Genomic DNA, 10,375 nt, shown 5'->3' on the forward strand with positions numbered 1-10,375 from the left:
CATTCAATCGGTGCAGGTAAGCAGAGTACCGGACATCAGCGGCACAGCACGAAGATCGATGTCTGTGCTCCTGGTGAAAAGCCAACGGTATTACCCGTTGTCTGATCCGGCTAACGGCTTCCTATACTACAATACTCTACGATCTGCCAGACGCCAGGCGCTGCAGCCGGCGGCTTTTCACCAGGAGCACAGACATCGATCTTCGTGCTGTGCCGCTGATGTCCGGTACTCTGCTTACCTGCACCGATTGAATGCTGCTGATCCCCGCAGTGCTGTGCCGCTGATGTCCGGTAATCTGCTTACCTGCACCGATTGAATGCTGCTGATCCCCGCAGTGCTGTGCCGCTGATGTCCGGTAATCTGCTTACCTGCACCGATTGAATGCTGCTGATCCCCGCAGTGCTGTGCCGCTGATGTCCGGTAATCTGCTTACCCGCACTGATTGAATGCTGCTGACCTCCGCAGAGGGGTCTAAATATCCGTGACAAGTAAGCGAGTCTGTGAAGTTATATCTAAAGAACATCAAAAAGCCTCCAATTATCTGGAGTGCAGCCGTGCCCAACAAAAGGAATCAGCACACGGGTAATTATATGTTCCTACATATCTGAAGTCCACCTCCAATAAGACTGTTATAAATTCTTGCGGGACTATTTTTACTAAACACTGGGACGCCAGTGCAATTGTATTTTATACAGTATTATAACTAAGAAACCTCATTATATTGTTTGCCATATTAATCGGTAAAATAACTGAGTAATTGTTATTAAGTAAATGCTGCTTGTGTCGTTTGTAATGTTATTTTTAACAATCATTTGATAAAGTACTTATTGATATTTATTCATACAGTTTACTGAGTCAATCATTCGATATGACAGACCGCACACTTTAGTTGTATTTTTATTTATATTTCAGGTTTAAATAATAATTTTTTACAGTACACAACTAGCGCTGAGTACACAAAAACTCTTTTTCTGTCCTATAAAGTCGGCAACCTAGCTAGTTGCCGTACTCAGCTGCTGTTGTTACACAATTAATTAATTCCTTTTTTTAAATTAGCGCCGGTTGAATACCCGATAGGGACAGGTGTCCTGATTTGGTTGTTCTTGGAAATCTTATTAAAGGGACAGCACCTTGGTTGTTACTCGCACTGTGTATTGTGATGTATGTTGTTACCGTACGGGGCAAAGAGTTTGTTAAGTTTGTGTCTAGTTCTGTTGCACCACACCCACAGAGTTAGTTTGAGGGCTCTGTTGTTATAGTTGGTATAGGGGTGTTACACTAGGGTAGAGTTAGGCCCTGCACGGCTGTTTGTTTGTTTGTTTGCCTCCTTACAGGGACCTGTAAGTAGAGAGGAAGATCGCAGTGCAAGACTGATGGCGGTGAGTAGCATCTGTGTACGTTTGTCCCTTTGTCTGTCCCCGAGCGCCGGATTAGGGGTTTGCTCACAGACGTGAGAACCCCTTCATCACACTACGCGCGAGAGTGCGAGTGTGAGAAATTTGGGTGCCTGAGGCTTTGTGCCAGTGATGACCTTTCACCCAACCGGTGAAGGTCGCCGTCACCCCTAGGGTATCCCCTTTTCCGGTGGAAGAAGGGTTGATAACCCCCCTTAGGCTAGTCTATTTTCTCCTCAGTTCGTTCGTCCGTCAGCTCCGAGAGGGGATCGCCGTGTCCGGGTCCTACTGAAGATTTCCAGGTCCGTTGAAGGTTCCGGTACCTGAAGGCGAGAGAGTGCGGCGCCTAGTAAGTGGTGAACCTACACCTGCACGGCAGCAGGCACTACACCGCACCGCCACTCTCTTACAATACTGTATACAAGATTGTCTTTAATACATCACACACATAAGACACAAATGCATCACATAAAACAAAAACAATTAAAAATCGACAAAAACAACACATTTGTGGTGCAGACATTCACTAATAGATCTGGATTTAGCAGATAGGGCCAGGGCTTGGGTGGATCTGGGTGTGTTGTCCCACCGGAATGAGACATCCACATTGGAGATGACCTTGAGAAAGACCCGGGGAGGGTCAGAACGCGTGGGTGCTCTTTGGACTGATCCCTACACGTGGACAGCGAGGTGTATAGACTGATCCGGAGTGTGAAGGAGTTCTGAGACCAGGGAAGCCCTGTGCTGCAGCCTGGTGATATACTCTGGGGTACTCATGCTTTTAGAACTGACATGAGCCAGTTCTCACTAACAGCCGGTAATCAGCCATTACTATTGTCATTGCTAAGCAGGGCAGTCCTATTAGTGAATGTCTGCACCACAAATGTGTGGTTTTTGTCGATTTTTAATTGTTTTTATTTGTTTTATGTGATGCATTCGTGTCCTATGTGTGTGATGTATTAAAGAAAATCTTGTATACAGTATCACACTATGTTTGCACATTACCTCTTTTTCCGGTAAAACTCCTGTGACATACTTGAGAGTTTCTCCCAACCTAACGTATAAGGAGCTATGCGGATTTAAGAGTTGGAAATTCTGCTAACGTGGAATGAGGCGCTGGTGAAGTGGTATTCTACGTATCGTTTTTATCTTAAAATATATTGTGGGAACACCCATTGTTTGTGCGCACCTGCGTTCAAAAAATGTCTCAACCTTTTCTATAATATTAATATGTCCACAGCGTTTTGGTTTTGAGTTCCGGTTTTGGCAAAACCATGGTAAGTGTTTTGGTGTGGATTAGGATTTGGTTTCTTAAAAGATGTATAAAAACTGCTACAGTCATGTCATTTGGACCTATTAGTATCAATAACATTCATTTACAGTCAATTATGACCACCTCACAGCTCACAATGTTGTTCACCTCTTTGTTCAAAGGCTGCAGCGAGCTGGCTAGCTAAACTAAGTGACAGAGCAGTTGCACAAACACGGCAGTTTGAAAAAAATATATAACTTATTATTATTATTATTATTATTATTATTACATTTTACTTATAAGGCACCACAAGTGTTTTGCAATGCCGTACATAGGACACATTAGAAAAATACAGGGTACACACAATTTAACATCACAGAAATAGAAAAACTAAAACAGAGCACAGGTAACAATTAGCACCACACATCAGTACACACTACCGCTGAGCTGTAAGGAAGCAGAGGAGTAATCAGCATACTACTAGGGGCAGGCAGCTGCTGGGAGAGATGAACAGTCACAAGTGAGAGGAAAAGCAGGTATAGACAGTCATTGAGTAGGAGAGAGTTGTAATTGAAGTGCAAGAGAAGAGGGTTGTGAGAACAGGAGGGAAGAGAGCCCTATTTCAAGGAGTTTACAATCTAGGGGGAGAGACGGGGAGACAGGTGACATGCGGCACAAGAAAGCAGAAGGTGGCCTGGTGGCAGGAACTAAGTGAAGCAGAGATGGCCAAGGCATGAGGCAGGGGGTTGGGAGAAGCAGGTTATGCGTAAGGGTATGCTTTGAGGAACAGGTGAGTTTTCAGTGCCCGTTTGAAGCTTTGCAAGGTTGGGGAGAGTCTAATACCCTTTTCAGACAGAAATGTTTGAAGAGCCCGGCTTTTACCCAGCATTTGCGTGCCGGGTAATTTTGCCATTCCCTGTCTGACCCCCCTTTCACAGAGGGAAGCAAATTACCAGGTGAAGCAGTTGTACTTCTGTGTAAAATGGTCGAAATTCCTGGGTCTCTGACCCTGGTAAATTCCTCAGTCAAAGTCTCGGGAATTCAACCTGGGTTGACCCTTTCACACAGAAAAATTACCCGTGTTTATCAGCAATTACTGGGTAGAACTTAGCAATAAAGGTTATATCAAAGCGGATCCGCAATTCAGGCGTGCATACAGTGAAGCAGGAGCTTGGAAACCAGCCACGGGAGCCAGAAGTCACCACTACAACAAGGTAGAGATAGGGAAAGCTAGCTTATAACTACCTGCTTAGGACACCCCAGAAGGCATATATATGGAATCCAAACATACTGCTTAGAAAATAAAAATTCCGGACACTCATCTCATTAATTCAAAAAAGAGCTGTAAACATACTGGTATCTTCCCCTTTCCCCTTCCCCTTCCCCTCATAGCGCTTTGATATAACCTTTATTGCTATTTTTAAAACAAAAAGTCGAAGCAGCTCACATATACAGGCGCAGAACTGGGAATTTTTACACCCCTTTTAACTGGGTAGAACTTCTTTACCTGGGAATTTGACTTTCTGTGTGAAAGGGGTATAATAGAGCGAGGGAGCTAGTTTCAGTTAAAGGGGACAGCATGGGCAAAATCTTGGATTTGTGCATGGGATGCAGCTGTAACTTTTTCAGCAGATTGTCTCAAATGTACCTTACCGCTTGCACAGCAGAGTCTGAGCCAGTAGGAGGCAGCAGAAGTAGGCTGCTTCTGCTAAAACTGTAACATTTTTCAACTGGGGGCAAGTTTTCTCCTACATGGAACGTTATCTATAAGCTAAATTGGTTAAATTGAACATGTTTGATTTAACCAACTTGTCTGGATGACTATTTTTTATCTTTTTTTAGCATTTGCGAGCAAATTAAAGATTATCATTATCACATACATTACCCAATTATCATTCCGCCAACTAGTTAATCTGTTGATGTGTGTTCATCTTAAATTAGCACTTAAATATAGACACAATTCCACTGTTACAATTAAAAAAAAAAAAATCAAACGCAGGTCCTTCTGGAATTACAATTTAATACTTTAATACTTGTGATTTTGTAAATAGCTTTTTATTCTATTTCCACAATATCTGGAACCAATCAGGATTCATGGGGAAATCTATCAGCTCTGCTGTAAGCACATGCTCTTAACGTAATGATATTAGATGGAGGGATTTAGAATTGCTGCAAGAGACTTCATTCTTAAAAATAATTTGTAATCTGTAATCTAAGATTACCCTTAATACGGAAGATACCCAGTAAATGTATTCTACGGCCATTTATCGCAGGAAGCACAACAGTCTAATTAAACACATAAAGGAATAATTTGTGATTTTCCTGCATATTTTCTGATTACTATTTTAAATGACAAAGCAGATAGATAAAGACAATGGACTTCTATCATATATGTCAGACAGTATATATCCTGTGCTATCCATGTCAACAGAGCATTAATGTGTAAAATGTATAACTGCGGTAACTGTCCACATCATCACTGCGCTATTATTTTTGACTTTCATAAAGTGAATGGCTTACCTGAATCGGTAGCATCTAAACTGGGTTGCTTAATCTTGTTAACCAGAAAATCCTCAAATCCGGTCTCTTCCACCAATGTAACAGCCTTCCTGTGCTAAAGACTAATGCAAAAAAATAGTTAGTATCCTATATTACATTTACAAAGTGCTTTTGGTATAACAATCTTATGTTTTATTGTTAGGCTAGAAAACAAACATACCTCTGTGAACCCTCGCGCTAATCTAATGTGGCGTACACACTAGAACAGGCATTTCCAACCACAGTCCTCAAGGCACACCAACAGTGCAGGTTTTAGTGATATCCAGGCTGCAGCACAGATGGTTTAATCAAAATAACTGAGCTACTAATTAAGTCACCTGTGCTGAAGCCTGGATATCACTAAAACATGCACTGTTAGTGTGCCTTGAGGACCGTGGTTGGGAATGCCTGCACTAGAACGACGGAACATCCGACCGATCGACTGACTGATGTACTGATTTTTGTAAGGATGCACAAAACGATATTGTGCATAAATATTTACCAATTAGCTGCATTATGGGCTTAATTCAGACCTGATCGCAGCAGCAAAATTTTTATCTAATGGGCAAAACTATGTGTAGTGTAGCCAGGGGATAATATATTGCATTAGCCGTGCACTGATATACTGTATCTGTAAAAGACTTCGTTCGCAAATATATTGTGTGTATACATGTGCAGACGGTCAGTTCAATATAATGTTCATCGATTGCCATGGTCATTCCAAGTTCAAATCAAATAAATACTGATGAAGGTCCACCTACAGTATGAGACAAAAAAAATCCTATTATTTTGGGCATTTAAAAAATACATCACTAAACTAAACGTTACTTTGACAGCTTTAGAGGGACTGGTGTTTACGTTTTTTTCTACCTTACAGGATTAAAGGCAATTGTTGATTACTAATGGGTACCTCCCCTATCTATATGAAATAGAGGTGTGAATTAAACCCTGAAAATCAGATCAAAAGTCAACCAGGAGAGTTATTTTATCACGGTGTGGGAGGCGGGGGGTTTCTGCTGCATTTGATGAATGGACCTCTACAGCTAATAAAATATATATGTATATTCTCTTACTTGGCCAATACAAATTCTGGAGTTTGGGCCTGGTCAGAGTTCATGGATTGATGACTGTGGAAAAGTGTCTTGACATTTTGAAAACATGTTAAATGAGTGTAATGTGATGTGTGAAAATCATATTGTTGCAATCATCACAGATTGTAATTGTACGAGTTGGAAAAGTTGTAGCTGCTGAACATCAGTTGTGCCATCTAATGCATGGCCTTCACCTTGCAGTATGTGATGTTCTCTACAAAAGGGTACTACTGAACATTCACAATCTACAAAACCCTTTTCATCTATAATAATGGCTGATCCGTCCCCCTCTTGTATAGATGATGTCAACAATGATGATGATCATCTTGTAACTCTGCCTAATAGAGATGATTACGGTGATGAGTCTGACACAAGAACAGCTGAATCAGCATGTGACATCGCAGCTGAAGATATGGACATGGGAATATAATAACCTAGCATAGAGACTGAACGTGCTTTCTCCGCAGCTGGGTATACAGGGAATAAAATCCAATGACACCCTGGACACCCTGTTATTTCTTAGGTCATACTTTCAGCAAATGAAAAAAGACTCAACATTTTTTAGAAGAGCAAATCTCCCACAAGGTAGTAATAATAAAACAAATTATTTTTAGAATATGGTGCTTTTCTCCTGTAGGACTCAAAGTTGCTTTACAGATATCAAACATATTACATATTACACAGTACAAGGATTAGTATTACAGACAGTATAAGAATCACAGAGAGATAATTAAAAACAATGAAACCTAGGAAGTACAGTAAGCATACTGTCAGGTTGGTGCAGACATTTCAGGTAATAATTTCCATGGGTTGCATATTCCACCCACAAACGGTAACAGGTGAGGCAGCCATGTTGGGCACACTACGTAGGATTACCCTGGGTGGAATACTGTAGGTCACGCCTAGAAAAGATGACACAAAATGGGTGGCTGCAGCATCCTAATGTTAGAAGTAGGGTCCCAACATATCCGTCAGGTCCATATTGTCAGGAATCGACTCACCAAGCTGACATCCGTCCGCCGTTGCGGACTCCGACCTGGCTCCCTGCGGTCACCTGTCGTCCGTGTCCCTGCCTCTGGACGCCATCACGGGCCTGGGAGCGCTCCTGAGACAGCAGGCGTGTAGCACGCCGCGTTCCCGCTAGGCCGCGGCATGGGCGCCGCCATGACAGTTCACAACAACCAGCATACAGCGGCCAATCCGGTGCTTGGCCGCACCCACTTTCCCTCACTCATCCAATGCCTGTGCACCAAGGGGTACATAAGAGACTGCAGGATCAGTCTGCAGGCATCCTGGACTTTGTGTCACTCCTGCGACCCATGTGAAAGGATCTGTTCCTGTTCCTTCCGTGTTCCTGGCTCTCTGCTTAAAGACTTGTACTCCTGGTTACTCTGCACAGCTCCGTGGAACTTCAAGGCCCAGCAATACCTGCAATCTTCAAACAGGCTTCACACTCTTCACCACCTTGTGTGCTTCAGCCTTGCAGTTGAGACTGACTCCAGGTGTGTTCCATTCCTCCACCTGTGATACAGCTTGCTGCTGTCAGTGCTTCACCACCTGCACTGTGGATAGTCAGACTCCTGCCTCTGCTACCAGGTTTGCCATTCAACATCTCACTGCCAAGTTTCATGTTTAAAACCTGCACTGGTTTCCAAACCAGAATCATCTCTACAAACACCTGTTCTTCTGTTTAACATATTACCGGTTATTATTTCTCCAGTCATCTGTCATCCTGTTGCCATAGACTTTCAGCTATTACGCTGTGTGATTGACATTTCCATTTGTTATTATTATTTCTGCTGCCATTCTGTTTATATCATCTGCTAATAAATATCATTGCGCTCATGCGCAGGAACGTTATCCAGCCTCCTCGTTTTCTCCCAGGTACCTCCACTGACCCACTAGCGCCCCCTCCGGGGACACAGCCAAAACACAATCTGACAGTAAGTCCAGGATCGATGGACTCGGATGGTGGACGGAGTGTGGGGTCAGAGGCCTTGCAAAATCTGGTCTCCCGTCTGGATGGTCAAGAGGCTGCGCAGCAGCAGATGTTTCAATTCCTGCAAGGGATGTCCTCCCGGATAGATACACTACAGCAATCCCTGCCTAGTGTACTCACTCCTACTGTTCCTGTTACTCCAGCACCTGCCAGTGCTGTGAGTTCCTCTATGCCGGCTGCATCAGCTCCAGTGTCACGTCTGCACCTGCCCGTGCCAAGCAAGTATGATGGCAGTCCAAAGTTATGTCGCGGGTTTCTCAACCAATGTGAAATCCAGTTTGAGTTGTTGCCACATAATTTCCCCACGCCAAGGTCCAAGGTTGCCTACATCATCTCCTTACTTTCTGGATCTGCTCTGAGCTGGGTGTCTCCTCTGTGGGAACGTGCTGACCCTCTGATTAACAACTACACAGACTTCGTGTCAACCTTCAGACGGATCTTTGACGAGCCTGGTCGTGCAACATCAGCTTCCGCTGACCTGATTCAACTTCGTCAAGGTACCCGTAGCATGGGACAATATGTCATTCAGTTCCAGACGTTGGCCGCAGAGATTCAGTGGAATAATCAGGCCCTGGTAGCAGCTTTCTGGCATGGACTTTCTGACCGGATCAAAGATGAACTGGCGACCCGCGACCTTCCTGTACAATTGTCTGAATTGATTTCCTTGTGCATTAAGTTGGACTCTCGCATCCGCGAACGCAATAATGAACGCGCTCGGAGTGAGCCACGCAGATCAAGGATGATACCTTCAGTACAGTTCCAGTCTCCTTCTTCTGACGAGCCTATGCAGGTAAATAGGTCCCGCCTAACTCCTGAAGAGCGGGCAAGAAGAATGCGTGAGAGACTCTGTCTGTACTGTGCGGCTGCGGGCCATCAGATTAACTCCTGCACAGTGCGTTCGGGAAACGCCAGATCCTGACTTGTAAAGGAGGAGTCAAGTTGGGATCTTTTAGTCAAGCTCCTTCTAATCAAGACCTTATCCTTCCTGTGACGTTAGAGACTTCAGTTGGGCTCCAGTCCGCATCAGCATTAGTGGACTGTGGAGCTGCAGGTAACTTCATCACCCAAGCTGCGGTAAATAAATTTTGCTTACCTATATGTGAACTTTCCTGTCCAGTTTATATTACCGCTGTGGATGGTAGTCGAATCTCCAAGGGGAATATTTCTCATCAAACTGCCCCAGTGGTTCTGGGAGTTGGATTCCTACACTCTGAACTGATTAAGTTCTTAGTCATCCCTCAAGCCACCCAGGAGATCGTCTTGGGCATGCCCTGGCTCCAGCTACATAATCCACAGTTTGACTGGTCAACGTTGCAGCTTACCTCATGGGGTTCACATTGCCATCAGTCCTGTTTAGCCCAAGTGTGTCCCATAAAGTCTACCGAAGTTAAGACACAGTCAAGTCTCCCAGCAGTTTATCAAGATTTCTCAGATGTCTTCAGTGAGAAGGCCGCTGATGTCCTACCGCCCCATAGGGAATGGGATTGTCCCATCGATCTCCTTCCTGGCAAGAAGCCACCTAGGGGGCGCACCTACCCGTTGTCTGTTCCTGAAACCGAGGCGATGAGTGAATATATCAGGGAGAATCTACAAAAGGGATTCATCCGCCCTTCATCATCACCCGCTGGTGCAGGTTTCTTCTTTGTTAAAAAGAAGGATGGAGGACTGCGTCCATGCATTGACTACCGGGGTCTCAATGACATTACCATTAAAAATAGTTATCCATTACCACTCATTACCGAATTATTTGACAGAGTTAAAGGAGCCCGCATCTTCACCAAGTTAGATCTCCGCGGTGCCTACAATCTCATCAGAATCCGGAGTGGTGACGAGTGGAAGACAGCTTTTAACACTCGAGATGGCCATTACGAATACCTGGTAATGCCGTTTGGGTTGAGTAATGCTCCAGCAGTATTCCAACACTTTGTGAACGAAATCTTTCGTGATGTCCTGTATAAGTACCTCGTTGTTTACTTGGATGATATCCTCATCTTCTCCCAAGACCTTCCATCTCATCGTCTACAAGTCCGTGAAGTCCTCCGACGTCTTCGTGAGAACCGGCTCTACGGTAAACTTTCTAAATGCACCTTTGAAGTTCCCT

The sequence above is a fragment of the Pseudophryne corroboree genome, chromosome 2, assembly GCF_028390025.1.
Source record: "Pseudophryne corroboree isolate aPseCor3 chromosome 2, aPseCor3.hap2, whole genome shotgun sequence".
NCBI classification, from domain to species: Eukaryota; Metazoa; Chordata; class Amphibia; order Anura; family Myobatrachidae; genus Pseudophryne; species Pseudophryne corroboree.